Raw genomic sequence first — 17,706 nt, 5'->3', positions numbered from 1 at the left:
TGATTCGTGAAGCATTGAATGTACATCAAAAACTGCATCGTGCTTATCGCCCAGAGGCTTCTGGAGTGGTGGAACAAGTGAATGGCACCATTAAAAATAGATTGGGGAAAATGTGTTTGGCCACAGGTTTGAAATGGCCTGATGTCTTGCCTCTAGTGCTCATGATTATTAGATCTATCCCAGATAGGAATACTGAGCTGAGTCCCCATGAAATTGTAATGGGGAGGGCAATGAGACACGTTTTCATTCCTGTCATGAAACTACTGCCTATATCTGATGACTTGGTGTTGGATTATTGCAAGGGGTTGGCTGATTCCGTTCATTCTGTGTTTCATCAGGTTGGATCGGATGCAACAACTCTTGAAAAGAAGCCAACTCATGATCTAAGTCCAGGAGACTGGGTAAGGATTAAAGTGCATAGAAGAAGAAATTGTCTGGTCCCATGGTGGGGAAAACCACGTCAAGTAATCTTGACCACAACGACAGCTGTGAAATGTGCCAGAGTAAAGAATTGGATTCATGCAAGTCATACTTTGCGAATCCCTAATCCAGTGAATAACCCTGAAGAGGAATACTTGGAAGAATCAGATACCAGTTCTGAGTCAGATTCAGAAGAAGCAAGAACAAGACCAACTCCTGGAAGGGGGGAGTTGGAATCAAGTCCAGTTATAGCTCCAGAGAATTTGCCATTAAGAAGGAGATTGGAGATTTCTGACACCAGCTCAGAGTGAGATACCGAACAAGTGCAAGTACATGAGAATGTATAGGAAAACATTGAGGAAACTGTCAAAGAAATCCTTGATAAAGAAGCTCCACATGTAAGCTCGAGAGAAATTCCACCCGAGGTCACAGAAGTAGATGGTGAGGTACTAGATACAGAGAGAAAGGGAAAGATTGTTGCGGAAGACCCCCCAAGGAGGTGTAGGGAAACCACCCATCTAGGTAGAAAAAGGGACGGCAGGAAGACTGCGTGGAAGAAACACAAGGAGGGTCAGAATTAGATAAGGAACAGGAAGTTGTGGAAAGAAAAACTATCGAAAATAAGGGTCACGGTGGAACTGAATCTGAAGACAGTGAAGAAGAAGTACAAGAAGGCCGAGTATTGAGGAAAAGAGCATGGAAAACTGAAAGAAGTGAAAAGGACAGTAAGTTGAAAAGGCCAGCAAAGGAGGAAGTTTGGCCAAACAAGGTAAAGAGATTAAGATATCGATTCACACGAGTAAAGTCATCTAGAGTAGAACAAGTAAATGAGGTGTCTAGCCAAGAGAAATCAAAAGACCTTGATCAAACACCCTTGGAAAAGGGAAAACGGACTAAGAAACCCAACCAGAAGTATAAGTCACCAGAATGGACATACGTGGCACTTCCTGAAGTACAAGAGGAAGCAGACAGCCAAGGGAGTCTAGGTGGGACTATACCAGAAGTGGTTGAGGAAGACGAAGATTCGGAAATCCTGAGAGTTATCTTGTCCGACATCGGAGAAGAGACGGATGTTCAGGAAATTCTGAACCAAGACTGTGAGAGCAAAGTGAAGAACGATCAAATGCCAGATTGAAGAAACAAAGGTGTTTCAGAGAGAAATTGAAAATACGGAATACGACACATATCCAAAAGGAACCAAGTAGACGCTCAGAGCCTTGGGTTTAGACAAAACTAGTTGTGAGTAAACGAGGCTAAGTCAAAAGACACTGATCATTTCCAAAATGGCAAACACAGAAGGTAGAAAATCTACATGTGTGTTCCTTCGAAGATCGTGCAAGGTGTTTTGTTATTGTACAGGATTACTAATGCTTCTGTGGAGTGTATTAGCTTTAATAGTTTCATTTAAAGTAACATTCGAAACGATAGAGGGTCATAGTGAGAATAAGACTAATATAGAAAAGATTCAAGAAGTTCATTCAACCGGAGTAATAGATAGAACTGATTTACATAAGGATAGGTCCATAACAGATTTTTCCAACAACGTTTTCTCGAAGTTATTATATGAATATGTAAAAACTATGGATGTAAGAGATTGTTACGTTTTCATGTAGTTGCCTGCATCAGTGTCTGAAGGTGTCACATACCACCACCTTCCTGTAACATATAGAATAACATGTAGTGTATTAGCAAGTTTGTTTTATAAAACAGGGAAACTAGAATATTATTTCTCTGATGTAGATATCATTTTTTCCCACGTACCTGTATTTCCGGAATTAAATAAGATAAAACCTGGTAAAGTTTTAGGTGAATATTTCTTAGAAACTAGAGAATTAACTTTAGAATCAGTATTTAGAAATAATCTCACTTGTAGGCTGAAGAGGGAAGAAAAGACCTTTTAAGATATGGTGGAAGAAAGGAGAATCAAGATGCAAAGAAAGATACCTGAGGGAAAGGAAGAAAAGACAGTCTGGGATGTTGAAAGAGAAAAACATTTGAAAGGAGAAACTAGTCCAGCTATGGCTTTAGATTGGCCTCAGAAAGGGAAATTGTGTATTAGGAGAAATGAAACTGTGTATGATAACTATTTTATAGGTGCGAGTAACTGCCATGATACGTATAGAATCATGGGAGGATGGGGATTTAAAGGAGGAAATGATCCGGTATTCCCTGGATTATATTTTATCTGTGGGAACAAAGCTTATTATTGATTACCGGACCATTGGTATGGCACATGTTACCTAGGCCTGATCTTCCCATAAATATTTCATGAGGGAAGGGGAAAAAATGGTGCGCATGAGATAGGTAGACAACGAACACGTAGAAGGAGGGAAAATTGGTCAGAAATTGTAGGGGATATTTTTGGAGCACTGATGCCAGCCGTTGGAATATCTCTGAACGCACACAAAATTAGAAAATTGTCTACAGTAGTGGATCGCTTATCGACAAGCACTGCTGGAGGGTTCTTACTGGTAAATATCGAAATGGTTGCCATGTGAGCCATGGTAATGCAGAATCGACTTGCCCTTGATATTATTTTGGCCAAAGAGGGAGGAGTCTGTGGAATGCTGAAAGTGCAACATTGTTGTACTTATATTCCTGACGAAAGTCAAGATTTGAAGACATTTATTAAGAATATAACTGACTTGCATGAGGAGATTGTTCCATTGGAGGTTGAAAGTGTTTGGAAGAAAACTGGGAAAGGGTTTTCTACTATTAAGAACTTCTTAGTTAAGTTAGGAAGTACATTTATAGGCAGGTTTCTAATTCCAATAACTTGTGTGATAATATTAGTATTAAATCTGAGGTTAGGATGTGTGTGTATAAAAAGAAGAAAAATACAAAATAAAATAAAAAGAGAAGTTGCTAAGAAAAGAGAGAAAGAAAGAAAGAAAGAAAGAAAGGAAAGAGAAATAGAGGACATAGAACTAGAAGAATGGAAAGAAAACATATATAAGAAAACAAGAGAGGATGAGACGGTTAAAACTATAATGTGACGTAATAAACTTAAGAGAACTGAATTTATTTCCATAAAAATGTTATCCAAATTTAGTGGAATTTATGGTGATATTAAAAATCACCAAAGGGGGGATTGATGGAGCAGGTAAAACACAATTTTGTATACCTTCTCTATTTTGCATGAAAATACTAATGACGTAATCAATGTATATATTAATTTTAATTAACTGTATGATGTGATGTATTAACCAACAAAGTGCACCTTTGATAAACACAAATTACAGGCATGGCAGAATAACTTAAATGACTAACTGTGGTACGCCTATTAACAATAGAAGGTGTGGTGATAGAAAATTGCATGATTTATGTTGCTTTGGTGAGGTTTGCATTCCTGATGGGGCCAAATGGTGAGTATTATTGCTTTAAATGTCGCTATAAGCTAGGAAAATACTAATAAATAATGGGATTAGTGTGGGTTTAAACATTAGAATCTTCATTTCCGTATATTAATTATGTTTTATTTTTGTTTTGCTTAAGTTGGCATTCGGGCCTACCAAGTCATGACATTCAAAATGGAGTTCGGAAGTGGCCACCGTCTTGTGAGTGCGATGTCTACTGCACAGACTCGGATGGCTCTGAAGATCTCCAGGCATCCTCAATTCAGAGCACAGTGTTCCTGGTCAAGCGTAGGAACGTTAAGGACTGCCAGATTTCAGTCAGTTCAAATTACCCAAAGGAACAATAGTCACCTATAACGAAAAGATCAACATTGTTGATACATTAGACATTTTCGCATGAGAACTGTATGAGCTCAGCGGATGATATAGCAAATTTTTTGAGAACCCCCGATCATGTGAAAGGAAGAGTTAGATTGCAACTTTAAGGGGTCCAGCCAATCCCCAAAGCTTTCCCCATTCAGTAAATGTTACATGTTCTCCCAAATTTGTTATAAAAGGATGGTAGAATAGGGAGGAGTTTCAGTGCGTCCCGGAGGAGAGTGCGTTCCAGAGGGGTGTCCCGAATTTGCGTGATTGATTCACTTGCACGATTGCTTGGTCCTTTGGATATCTTTGGGACTGTGCTGTGCTGAGCGAGGGAACTTTTCGGACTTATTGAGTTTTGGCCTGCTTTCGATTGGGACGATTTTCCAAAAGGATTTGGGTTATGCAGAGCTAACTGAATTAGAAAAGACCCCCGATAGCAAGAATAGGTAAATATAAATGTCATGCTAAATTGTGTTGATTGATTAAATTCAAACTTGGTTGACCGAATTGCTAATTATACAATTGCAAGCAAGAAATTAGATAAACTAAATATTGATTAACAAAGAATGAGTTTGTGGTTCTTTAAGTAGGACACTAAATAAGGATTCTGAAGCTTTAATGTGTTTTAGGTGGTTCTAGATCACCATCAATCAGTCCAACTAATTGGTCCATCGACCAAGTGGTGGAGTGCCTTGATGTTAAGGTTAGGATCCTATCGGTATTGATGTAACTATGTATATTTTGTAACAAATTTCCTTCCCTATAGGTAATAAGGTACCCCCCCACATGTCCAGCGGATTCCTCATTCCTCCTGTGTGCAGACTTGTGAGAGAAACGTTTGAGTGTTGGTGTTATGGGCCCCACCAATGAATGCGTGTGTGAATAAGTTAGAGTGACTACGGGTCTGTGACGCAGGGAGGATATGTAAATTTGCCCCCTTTCCGCTGGAGCAGTGGCATCAAAGGTTTGATCAAGTCCCAATGCCTTTGGACAATGGTTTTAAGTTAATTGCTGGCCGTACTAACAGTATTGACACAAATCAGGTGGTCAGCAGTTTCAACTATCATGCGGGGCACCAAATGTTCCTCCCATGGGTTATACTAGGCCTTTTGGAGGCCTGTTTTACAAGTCTTTTGGGTAGCCTCTTTCTAGTAATCTTGATATCAAAGTAGATTCTCTGAAGTTGTCTTCTTTTCTAGTACAATTCTGTCTGATCCTAAGGAATTGCCCATATGGGAGATTGTCTCCTAGGTTTCTGGGATGGTGGCTGTGATATTGTAGAAGTGAATTTCAGCGTGCTTCCTAAAGTGTGAGGTTTATACTTTGCCACAAGTCAACAGGATTTTGAGATCTAGAAAAACAGTTTCTTGAAAATCATAAGAAATGGTGAATTGAATATCATTGGACTGGATGTTGATCCAGGATTGGACTTCAACAAATCAAGTACAGGGCCCCCTCTACATCAAGAAAACATAATTGATGTATCTAGTCCAAACAATGATTTTATTGTGAGATGGATTATTGGCAAAGATTGTTGTTCCTCATAAGCAAACATGAAGAGACTTGCTAAATATGGTACAAATCCAGTCCTCATCATAACCCTTTGGTTTGGAAATAGAAGTTTTTTCTAAATTAAGAGTAGTTTTTGGTTAGAGCTGCTTATGTGAGAGCCACTATAAACTAAGCGGGGACCTGGCAGGGGTGTGTTCTTCTGTTGAGGATCTCTTGTACCGCCCTAAGTGTCTCCTGCTGGGGAATGCTGGTATAGAGAGACTGTATATCCATAATTACTAGAAATTCTGTGGGCTTATCAAATTTCATTACTTCAATAGTATTGATAAAGTCCATGCTATGTCTGATGTAATCCATGGTCTCTATATCCGGTAGTTTAATTAAACACATTTACAGAGAATCTCCATGATGGAAAAACAAAAATGGGTCTGGTAGGGGGATTCTGAAGGTTCTTGTGTACCATAGGAAGGGTGAAAAGTAAAGGGATACATGGGTTTGGCCAGTTTAGAAAATCAAATTCATTTTTACGATTTCCAAATCCAACCCTTACCTGGTGAGGTCTAGGATTAAGGTTAGGGTGTGTTTGGTAGGATTGCTGTCCTTTTTTTGGTAGTATTCTCTATCAGATAGTTGTTTGTGACTTTCTTCACCGTAGTCAGTGGTTTTCATAATGATAGTTCCTCTAGTGCCTCTCCCTTTGTCTGCTGGATTCCCTACATTTTCAGCATTATTCCTTAGTGATTTTGCAGCCATGCTCTTATTTTTTGAGATGGATAGATTTGCGTTTAGTACTAAGTTCATCTATGTCTCTACGTACTATTTTCTCAAAGCCCACTAATTCCAAAAGGTAGTGTGTGCGTGGACAAAATTAATGTATGAGGAAGTCTTAGGCCTGTGACATTGAGTCTGGCTTGATAGCTGTTCTTGCTGAAAAAAGACTCACCTTTCTGAAAAATGTGTGCATCTCAAGTTTAATCTCGAAAAAATCAGGTTTATTAGTCAGTAGAAAGGAGAGGCCCCTACTTAAGAAAACTATCATGAATGGGTATAATGTATTATTGGAGTGGTTGATTATGGGGGCCGTGGTAGAGCTCTTGACAGTGGGAATAGTCTCTGCCATTACCAAAAGTCATGCTGACTCCTCGTATGACATTCCCCATATGGTTCCTGGGGTTAAAAGTTCCTGCCTTTCCCCGTCCCCTCCTCCCTCTCTGCAATCCACAAAATCCCTGGCCTCACCCTAAAATACGGAAGGGTTCCTTGGGGCTTGGGCCAGGTGGGAGGGATGCTGTGCTAGTACCCGGAGTGCTATTGAAGTTTGAGATGTCAGATGCTGAAGTGTCAAAGAATGCCACAAAATGTTTGCCTCATTCCTTGCTTCTGAACATATGGCATCCTGTTTCGTCCTGTTTGTCGTAGCCGTCACTAAGATATGGGCAAGTCTGAAGTTTATCATATTTTTTTATAGTTGCTAAATGGAATTACAGCAAATTTGGCAGGAAGCTTGATGTTGGTCTGCAGAACTTGCTTTTTGTGATTTGATGTAAATCCATTAGGTAGTTTTTGAGAAATTAGGGGTAGAAAAGTATTGAATATTTGGATGGTTGGGCTCGCGAGAGTCCCACAAAAGTGCAAATTTAAAAATAAAGGCCTGTGATTGGTCGAGAGGCCTGCTATTTCCGTGAACCTTCATGCTCTTATGAGAGAGAGAGGCCCCTGGGTATCTCACGCGAGTCTCAAAAGAATGAGCACTGTTATTTGCTGGCTATAGGAATGTTAGAAATTAAATGGCAGCCATTACTGGTTATTGTGAAAGATTGGAGGTGTTGGGAAAATTAAGTAAAAAAGCTATATAAGGGGGTAGCAGAAAGGCATGCTGTCCCCATGCGTTTAGAGAGAAGGTGTCTAAGGAACGACTATTGTGAAGAAAATAAATGTACATTGTTTTTAATGACATTTTGTGATCTTTCTGGTCTCTTGCGGGTAAAAAGGGGTTAATGAGTTCTCAATACACTTCATTAGTAGGAATGCATATTATGGTGCTTGCTTTTAAGAGGAAGTGATAAGAGATAAGTACTGTGATGAGTAGATGCTTAATTCCTATTTTTTTAAAGTTACACTCTTGCGAGACTCTTGTGACATTGTAAAAAGTAGAAAGGAGTAGATGATCTTTGAATACACTGTAGTCTGCACACTTGCTACTGTGGGAAAGAGTGTTAGTGGAGATGGTGTTTATCATAATCTTAAAAGTGCAATGTCTGTGATGCCCTAGGATTGTGACAAGATACTTTAGAGGGATGTCCACAAGAAGAGGAAGTCAAAATAATAGTTAGACATGAGTTGAAGCATCAGGCCCTCCTATCTATGTCAAACAGACATGGTGTTGAAGAGATCGAAGGGGTCACACAAGAATTACCCACCATTTGACCCTCATGCAACCTTGATCAACAAAGTAAAGGGATCAGTGCTCAGAGTAGAGCTAGATGGTCACGTAGTGACAAATCCTACATGGTGATTGCAGACCAATGCATTCTGTCATCTGAGGATGACACCATTGAGAACTACCACAACAGAACACTGTGTCGGAAAATGTTGCCCCTAACTATCGAGCTTCTCCCAGGTGGCAAACTCCTTGCCTTTCTCCAGGTTCACTATGACTAGGCTTTCCTGTTTTCAGTTTCTATTTTTGGTAAATTCTAGTGGGGTTTTTTCAGTTTTTTCAATACCTTAAAAAACAGTGGTTATCAGTGGTTACACATTTTTCCGCCATTAAAAACTACAGAAACAGTGTTTTTCCGGTGTTTATGGAATTTTAATTTAATTTTAATTATTGCTTGCTTCCTGCACTGATAGTGCATGTGTATAGGTAGTGTGTGCACAGGGAATATGAGGACCAAATATCTTTTTACTGTACCAGATTGAACTACTAAGTCAACAGCATTCTTCATTAACTCTGAAAATTGTAAAGATGCTTTCAGCATACCATCTAGCAAGTGACAAGTATCTCTTACAGTGAAGCACTACAGCTCAGATATCGATTTTGACAGGCCATCATACAACTTGTTCATATACGTAGCTGAATTACTGCAAATACAAACACTATCACTCCAATCTTAATTGAACTTGGTAGGAACTTTTTTCGGCAGCACTGTGTTCCATGTTTACCAAACGCCTGGTATCATATTTTCACCACTATCTCAGATGCTTGATGACAACATTCTTTTCACACATACCTGTCACTACATCTTGCATTGAATGTTTGAAAACTGGGGTGTTTGGCAATTCCCTTACAATCAATACTGACTCACTAGAAAGGGGGGCAGATGTATCAAAGGATTTCACCCATTCTCTGTCTGTGGGTAAATGTGATGCTACATATAAAGAAAGATTCTAATGAAACCAGCCATGTTACCTATCAGTGAAGTCAAATGTAGCTAACATTTCAAATATGATTTTGATATTTTCCGATTCTCTACTGTTTATAAAATAACTAAAAAAAAACCTAACAATGCATCTAAACACTGCATCTTTAGACCAAAGATCACAAACCTAAAAAAAGCATAAGGAAGAAGAGACAATGTTTCAGTGACATCCCTAAACAACAAAACTCAAGCAGAATACTGTTAGCCCAGTCTTTCTTGATACTACCTTGTATAACAAAGTTACATTGTAGTTTGTGGTTGCAAATGTGTTTTCCAGTGTTTATATGATTACACCAGTGATGGCTATTTTCCTTTTGGTGGGGTTTTATCAGTTGTTATAGGTTTAAACCTAAAACCAAATAGCCTAACTATGACTGTCAATGTTCACCCCTCTGCCTAAAGTCCTCCATCGCCACATCAGACCATCAGTGAGACTCATCACTCATGGACAGATTGTCATGGGTCTTTAGCTCACCAAGGGGAAGATACTGTGTTGTCGCTGGTCAGCACCACATGTTGGATTGGTGCTTTCACTTTGTTTCGGTAAACACGTTCTCATCACCTGGGCCAAAAGTTATGGGGGCAGAGCACATTATGAGGGTCCGCAAGGTTGAGCAGACATGCCGTCTGCTGCTTAGTTAATAACTGAGGGCTAGGTGTACGAACGTTATGATTTACAATTTCCAAATTTTAATTTTTTGTGAATCGTAATTTAGATATTCCTAAATCTGCGTACGATGTACCTCAATGTAGTGCGACTCATAAACTATTTTTTTCTTTATTATGGAAATCCCATTTAGCAATTTCCAAAATTGTGAGCAAGGTCGCAAATAATGAATGTGGTTGCAAACAGAGAGAAGTACTTCCTGGTTGTGGGTAATCACCTCACAACTAGAAATGCTTCACATTTCAAGACTGGAAAGCAGCCAGTGTTGAGGAGGTAGAGAACTACTGCCAGTGCAGATCATGACTGGGACCAGCAAGCAACATCTTACAACACCACTAATGGCAAGCCAAAACTCAGAGAAGGAGGCAGGCAGAAGAAAAAGAAAACTTATGTTTTCTGAGCAAGAATTAGAAATTCATATGAAGGAGTACTGCAACAATCATGATCTCCTGTTTGGAAGGTTATCCATGACTTACCAGTCAGAGAAAAGTAAAATCTGGCAGGGGATGTAATAGAAAATAAATGCTGCAGGGGTAGCCCAGTTCTTCGTAGATAGAATAAGGAAGATGTGGTATGATCTCAGGTCCCACACTAAAAAAAAGGGTACAACACACCTGATTGAATCACAGGCAACAGGAGGAGGAGATGGCCCCTGTACTGTTTCTCCACCCACTACACTGAAGTCAATAGTAGAGACTACCTTTGAGCCAGAGGCAGTTGTTGGTTTCACCAGCATTGACACATCGGCACCTGCAATATTGCAAACTATTTTTTATAATAAAACCCGTTACTCTAAAGCTACCTTCTATGTGCATGTACAAATTAACATAATACAGACAGAAGTATGGTGTTTTAAAAAGTAACCCCCTCATAGTTCTTTATGGGACATGTAATCAAGAAGTCACTTGCTGTAGTCAGCATTAGAAATGTATTAAAGAAATTATAGTAATGCATGTGTTAACCATGTAACAACATTAATTGGGCATCCTTCTTTTTAAACAGCTCCACCGGAGTAAGACAATGATGGGACAAATGTTGAGGGACAGGACGATTTACATATGGTGGTAAAAGATCTCATAGTATTACAGTCAGTCAACTACACCTCATGACCATTGTAGCAATGCTTAATTCTCTCCACACTCACCATCAATGGATAAGGATCATGTCCTGCAGCTACCTTCTCCAATCATGCACTAGTTTTAAGACTACAACAGCAGCATCTCACAGTGCGCGCTTTCAGTCGTCGCTGTGCCACATCTCACACCAACCAAGCTTCATTGTCTCAAGTAACAGCAGAAAATCCCCCATTGTACTCCAGCCTTTGCTGCAAGTTCAGTTTCTGCTACATAAGCAGATGAAAATTAGGATCACAAAACTACAGAACATACAGTCACGAATGCATTTTCTTTGGAGCTCAATACTGTGGCCAATCAATTGGCAGAAAACAAAGCCAAGATGGACACTAAATAGGATAGTTAAAAAAATTCCCTGAAGACACTGTGCCAAAAAATGGTGGAGGATAACACCAATCAAAGGTGTGGAGAGAGATGCACTGCAGCACACATAGATGGGTAAACACAGTCCATTGGAGGACTAGCACATGCCACTTCAACCTTAACCAGGTGGAATGTAACTCTTCCGATGCAAATGTGGCACTTCAGTGAGCACTGAGTCCAGGCAACCCTGAGAGATACTGTTTAGGTCCCTGAACTCCAGAGCTCTCAAGGAGAAGCTGTGGAGAGCAGCTGAGGGTTATCAAGGAGGGTGTAAAGCAAGTGCATTTACCACAATAGTCAGTCAGTAAGCTTTTCACACAAGAAAGAATCACACCAGGTGAGAATGAAAGTACTTTGTATTTATTACTACACACTAGCTACTAACTTGTCAAATCTTCTACCCAGAGATATCAATTAAACACATGAAATGCTTCAGAAATAGGTAAGTAGCACAGGAAAACACTTAGGACACAACCGGGAGACCAAACCATATACTAAAAAAGTGGGATGTGAGGTAGGTGCCAAAACGGGACTATACCCAAGGATGCAGGACCACAGGGGATTCATGTAACCACCCAAGGTGATTAGCCAGGGACCCAAGGAGCCGCGGTGCAGAGTGGTTAGACCGGGGCAAACATCCATAGGATAACAAAGTGTAAGTTGCGGTTGGAATTTTACAGTTCTAGGACTCTTCTCAAAGGACCTCGAGGGAACCACTTTGATCAAGGAATGTTGGAGAGCCACCCCACCCATGGATACCTACACCAGAGAGCCCAGGTACATAGCAGATGAAGTGGTGTCTGAACCACCTGTAGATGCCAATGGAGGTTCATATAAGTTTAGCAGCTTCAGTTTGAGGAGGACCAGGCCGGATGTAGAATCCAGATGAGAAGAACCTGAGGAGAGGGGATAGAGTCCAAATCACCCGGATGTGACCAGAGAGCACAGGGGCACAACACCATCCCTTGTCTTTGGTTCTTGCTTTAGGACGGTGAGGATAAAGCAGCAGCTGTGGGGCACAGGCGATGACGCAGGAGCACAGGAGCCTTCTGCGAGCTGTCCCAGGCTGTTCGACGAGTGCAGGAAGGTCAGTGGCTGGCTGAAACACAAACAAGCCTTGGCAGATGCAAACAATGGACTGCGGGTGAAGATGCTGTGTAGCATACCAGCGAGATCTGTGGGGCTAACCCAGCAAAGGTAAGTCAGGGCCTGCCCTCAGCACACAGGAGAGCAAAGCAGGAATACATGGAGCTCCCTCGAGGACCCTATGGCAGCAGGCACTGGGAGTCCCAGGAAAGCCTCAGCAGCACACATGAGCTGAAAGCCTACGATGCAGAGGATGCAGGCAGGAAGTCGTTCTTGGAGCTCTGGATTACTGGATGCTGGAGCTTCTTGGAGCTTGAAGATCTTTCATAAAGAGAGCAAACAAGCCTTGGTAATGGCAAACAGATGCAGTGAGCAGGGAGGTAGTTCACATTGGCTGGAGAGGGATTACAGTCACCCCACTTGCACGGAAGACTGGTCAGGCATCTGGAGAACCAACTTACCACCACTTGTGTTGCAGAGCCAGGCGATATCCGTGGGACAACAGGATCAGCAAACTGGTTATCGTCGTAGAGGTGCCTGCGGATGCAGGGAAGTGACTTCTTTACTTCAAGGGAGATTTCTTTAGGCTGAGATGAAGGCTGAGGCCTTGGTGATTTGTACAATGCACGGCCATGGAGTTGCAAAACTTGAAGAAGCACAGACACAAAGATAAAGCAGAAATCTTCCCACCAAAGCAGTCTTGTCTGGTCCTGGCTGGAAGAACAGCGGAGTTCAAGTGTCCACCAACATAAGAGTCTTTAGACATTCTTCAAATGACAGGCAGTCGGATCTTGAAGTTGTTGTTTGGACAAATCTAAGGACCTACCCTCAGAGGAGCCCTTACGTAACCCTAGAAAGGGGTAGCTCCTCTTCTGTGGTGACCTGCCTATGAGAGGGGGTCAGGGACACTACTCAACTGGCCTGGCCAGGCAGATGCTCCCAAGGACAAGATTCAATATAGCAGAATCAAGCAGCCACCTGAAGGAGCTGTGGGACATCCCTGGGGAGGAGCTGGACAGGGGGTTGCACACACCCCTGTCCTTTGTGTAGTTTCACGTCAGAGGGGGAGCCAAGAGCTACTGAACTGGGTAAAGCTGGTTTATGCAAGGAGGGCACCAAATATGCTCTCCAATGAAATCTGTTGGCACTCTGAAGCGCCCCCACCCTACCTAATAGTAAAGGAGAGGTGGTCACACCTCTCCTTTGCTGCAAATCCTTTGTTCAGCTTCCCCTGCCTGCGTTTAGCTTATCGTCAGGGGGACAGAACACTGTCTTGGGTCAGCATCAGCGCGTGTTGGCCATCAGACCCTGTAAGGCTACACAGATAGGTATTGGTTTCTCTAAGAAGCCAGTACAAGGTATAATGCAACTAACACTGGAATAATTTTGTTAGTTGCATGATTCAAACATGTTTGATACCAAACATGGCCAGCTTCTGGGTAGTCATTATATAGTTGGACATCTTGACTTACCAGTGTACACTACATATCTTATAATGGTTGTCCCGCAGTTACAAAGCCCAGAGAATGGAGTCCGGGGTTTGTAGGGGTGCCTCTGCTCATGCAGGGTTACCCACACACTTAAAACCAAGCACCATGCACTTGGACTGAAAGGCCTACCTTAGAGGTGACTTATAGGTTAAAAGTGCAGTGACCAGGATATAAGGGAAACCTTATATCCAAAGTGAATCTATGCCAGAAAGATCATACTTTCCTATAGGGTAGCTGCAATACTTCTTGTAAGTGAGGAAATATCCTGCCTCAGAAGCCTCTCTGCCACAGATGCATGATCTCTGCGTCACAGCAGCAGTCGTACTCGTGCAGCTCAGCATGTGGCCACATCCCATTCGAGATGCAGCCACATGAAGCAGTGAAGGGCACAAACAGGAACTATATTTTAGGGGTGGGCGGAATTTGCATAGTCATGCTACGCAAAGCTCCGAGAAAAACAGTGAAATATCTCAGTGAGTATGCAGAAATTCCACGAACACGCAGAATTGCTTGTTCACGATGCTTTTTTCCTGTTTGCGAACGCTGTTTCCATGCTCACGGGGACATATCTCGCAAACACACATTTTGAGAACGCAAACAAGCAAAAAATTCCACGAAGCCGCGGAACGCAGAATTTTGGGCAATTCCGCGTTCTCCGCAGAACGCGAAATTACCTAAATTCCGCAAATTCCGTGAGCGGAAAGGAATTTACCGCCCAGGCCTACTATATTGCTGCACTTTTAACATTTGGGTGATGCAAACAATTGTTGATATGGACAATATGTTAAATTTTCATGTGGCTGTTACACATTGTTTCCTAACAGTACCAATAAAGATATCTTTACTTTGAAGCATTAAACATGTGCTATTGGTAACTTGTACATTCACATATGACTTACCTTGAGAAGTAAAAGTGGCAATTGGTCACTGTGCCTTCTTCTCTGCATTACTCTACTCTCATCTGTAGGCTGCTGATCAAATGACTCAGGATCTTCATCCTCTCATTCTAACTCCGAGACAGTGATCTGTAGGCCTCTCTTGGTGGCAATATTGTATAGCATGGCACACATTGCTACTATTTTGCATGTGATTTCTGGTACATATTGTAAGACGCCTGACTCTTTATGTAGGCCCCGGAATCAAGTTTTCAGTAGCCCAAATGTGCTCGCAATCACAGCCCTAGTGTGACAATTTGCTTTGTTGTACCGCAGTTAATTTTGGGAGGTGGGGTATATGTATGGTGTCAGAACCCAGGGACGTAGGCCATACACGCTTTCACTTGAAACAAACACTTAACTGAGAGTTATCATTCATTTTTCAATTGATTACTAAAAACATATATGTAGTTATATTTCATAATATTACCTAATAAATAGCCATCATCAAATACCCCTCTTTCCAGCTGTCTGTATATTTCACTGCACCTACACATAGAACAATCATGGGTGCTTCAGTTGCACCACGGACCGTTATTCGACCCGCGATGCTGCCCGCTTCTTCCTCGCGGGCCGCAGTACAGCCAGCGGCACCTCCCTCTATTCTTCGGGTGAGTCATGATGCTGCAGGGCAGCCCGCTGTTGCGGCGTCGCACATGCGTCCTGCGGTGCCTGCTCTCTTTCTGTGTCGGGCAAGCAGCATACCTATGCGGCAGCCAGTTATCCGACAATTTGCATGACAGGTATGCCGCAGCTCTAGTTTTCGAACTGCGGCTTCCTATTTTCACATGTTGGGGCACTATATTCTTTCCTTCTTTTCACTGGATATAGTTTTTTTCTTCAATTCTACTTAGGGCCAGCTTGCCTTCCCATGATTCCACAGTCATCTTCCCAGAAGGACTTGGGAAGTATCTGCTCTACCAATTCAAGATGACAACCTTCCTATTCCGTCCAGTATCCTTTTCCTTATCCAAGTTGGGGGTTACTTACTTCCTGCTTGGTCACTTCCTGATCCTGTTTGGTCACTTCCTGTTCCTGTTTGTTCACTTCATATTCAATGGTATTTAAAGGGCTGAACCTTTCATTTTCTTCCATTGCAACACTCTTTGGTCCTGCTGGTGTGTCCTCACTCCTGTTGGTAACCTGTACTCCTGCCTGGTGTATCTGTGATTCCTGCTGTTGTACCTTGTTCCTGATTATAGTCTTCTTTTCCGGTTTGGATTCCTTGCCTACTAATTCCTCCTTACTGGTAGCTTCTTTCCTTCCTTTTCATTCCTGAAGTCCCCACTTTCATCAGAGGTAAGGGTTTTTTCCCTCTTTGAACTACTTTGGAAGGCACAGTCTGCTTTGGCCTTTTTCCTTGTCGGCAGCACTGTGGCTACAAGAAGGGGTCATCCTTACCTCGTACAGACCAGAACCCACAAGTACCGAAGTCAAGGATTGCTCAAACACGCCATAAACGGTAAGAACACTACAAGTCGTGACTGCTTCCTGGATATTGGGACACAATTTAAGTTATTACATTGTTTGTGTTACACACCACTTGAAAATTTAGGGAAGGTATATTTTTCCTATTCCTAAACAAATATTCAAGATGGGATGAATGATGAATAGGAACATCTTTCCAATCAATACACTCCATGGCATGGGAAAATTTGGCAAACCTGTAAAATTTACATTTTGTACTTTGCATTTCCTGTGCATTTCAGGGTAGGTATAAGTAGTGTTGGTCATAGAGAAGCATGGCATCTAGGAATGTATGGAAAAAATGTGAAAGCACACTTTGTGTCACCGCTCCAGCAACAGTAATTACACCCTGGTAACTTTCAGAGGCCAAAAGGTGTAACGTGCACAACACCTTACCATGGGTGGGGATAGAATTGCTGCACAGAATAATGCTTCCTAGATATGGTTTTAAAAGTGCAATCATCTTCAATATAATATTCTATTTGCCTGTATTTGTCGAATATTCCTTCCTCAGTTTGTTGGAAAATTTGAAGCCTTACTCAAAAAATGCTTTCCTTACTCTGCCTCCTCCTCTCCTAAACAGCCAGTATCTGCATCCTCCTCGCAATCACTTAACAAGCAGCCATTGTGGAAACCCCTGATGCATTTTGGGCCAGCTTTTATAATTTGCACCCAGTTAGCACCATTGTTACAGCCTTGAACATTCTTTTGCAAGTCGCAATTAGAGATTCTAAAATTGTGAGTCACAAATTGGGTTGCAAAATTAGCGAGACGCAAAATTGTCGCATCGCAAAATAATATTTTGGGAATGACTTTCGTACATTGCTTAAAAATCGATTTTTCTGTAGCAAAGCTATTTGTGACTCGCAAATACTTCGTACATCTAGCCCTACATTATAAAACGTTTCAAATAATCTTCACACTGACATTCAGAAATAAAACTTTATGCGCTCAGGTGCACAAACATGGTGCACGAAATAGAGTTCATTGAACAAACACGTACCTTAAACCTTATAGCTCATCTTCAGGTGCCTTGGGACACTTTGCAAGGTGCATATCTGTCAGAGGTCTTTGAGGTAGTCACTAGATTGGGCCTGCATAGGACACCATAAAACATTAATTAACGTGAGTGTTTGTGTTTCATTACAAATGAGCAAGATAGGTTATAGGACATTTATGAAAGCTTGTTTATTATCAAAGGCTGTTATCTGGTGACGATCAAGAGAGTTGTTTGACATGGTAACTGCATGTAGAAGGTTGTTGCATGGTGTTGTTTACTGCAAATGAATAATGAATGTTGTTACAGTCATCCACGTGGAGTGGATTTATCATTTTCCATGTACATAAGCTGACATGTTTTACAGTAACTCCTATGGAGCACGTGATACGATTTTCTCTTTTCTGGAGGCTTCTGCTTTTCATAACTGTGTTGAATATCCATATTCTGATGTAGGTCTGAATGCGATTCGATTGATGAGTGTAATTCTGT

At 41.5% G+C, this 17,706-nt stretch overlaps 1 protein-coding gene across 1 annotated transcript in view; it reads left to right on the top strand.

Annotated features, from left to right (window-relative positions):
* Nucleotides 1–17,706, top strand: part of LOC146784498 (zinc metalloproteinase-disintegrin-like VLAIP-B) — a 2,353,571-nt gene that overhangs the window by 1,232,934 nt on the left and 1,102,931 nt on the right. The window lies entirely within an intron of this gene.

This window comes from Triturus cristatus, chromosome 11 (genome assembly GCF_964204655.1).
Source record: "Triturus cristatus chromosome 11, aTriCri1.1, whole genome shotgun sequence".
In the NCBI taxonomy this organism is placed as follows: Eukaryota; Metazoa; Chordata; class Amphibia; order Caudata; family Salamandridae; genus Triturus; species Triturus cristatus.
Note: the sequence above shows the minus strand (reverse complement) of the source record. Positions and strands in the feature narration are given on the sequence as shown.